Below are 534 nucleotides of genomic sequence, written 5' to 3'. Positions count from 1 at the left end.
GGATGATGCTTGCTTGCTTGGAGGCAGGAAGAAAAAGTTGAGTTGCATTCCCTACCCGTGTTTCTTTTTTTCTTTCCCGGCCATTTCTCCGAGAGAGAGAACCTCTCAGACCTTTCTTTCTCTTCCTCTTAGGAGAACGAAAGAGACTTCTCTCTGTTGTGTGATGCCTTTCACTGCATCACACCTTCATTCCCCCTCTTTCCTCTAGGTTGGTTGTCTTCGATATGTTTTCCGATGATGGTCGTCATATGAACAAATCTTGTCAGGCCTTCCTCTTAATTCCTAGCTTCGCCAGCTCTCTCTCGTCTCTAAAGAGATGAAGGAGGAAGAAGATTTCTTAAGAGTCACGATGTTTTCTTCTCTCCAGATTCACTTCGCCCAAGCAGCAGGAGTGTAAGCATAGGAGGAGCTCCTACTACGACTGCTGCTGCCGCTGCATGGGGATGGATGGATGATGTTCTCGGTGATGCAGGAGGTGCTGCCTGAACTAATAATGAATTTCTTTTCTAACTTCTTTCCTCGTCTTTTCTTCAT

General features: G+C 45.9%; 1 protein-coding gene across 1 annotated transcript in view; it reads left to right on the top strand.

Moving 5' to 3' along the window:
* Positions 1-11: 11 nt before the first annotated feature.
* Positions 12-534, top strand: part of CSUI_001912 (uncharacterized protein) — a gene marked incomplete at its 3' end in the record, with an annotated part of 8,763 nt that continues 8,240 nt past the window's right edge. Inside the window, exon 1 of the mRNA XM_068062115.1 lies at positions 12-534. This exon is cut by the window's right edge and continues 1,684 nt beyond it.

Source organism: Cystoisospora suis, assembly GCF_002600585.1.
Source record: "Cystoisospora suis strain Wien I chromosome Unknown contig_791, whole genome shotgun sequence".
Taxonomy (NCBI): domain Eukaryota; phylum Apicomplexa; class Conoidasida; order Eucoccidiorida; family Sarcocystidae; genus Cystoisospora; species Cystoisospora suis.
This window is presented reverse-complemented; position numbering and strand designations above follow the sequence as displayed.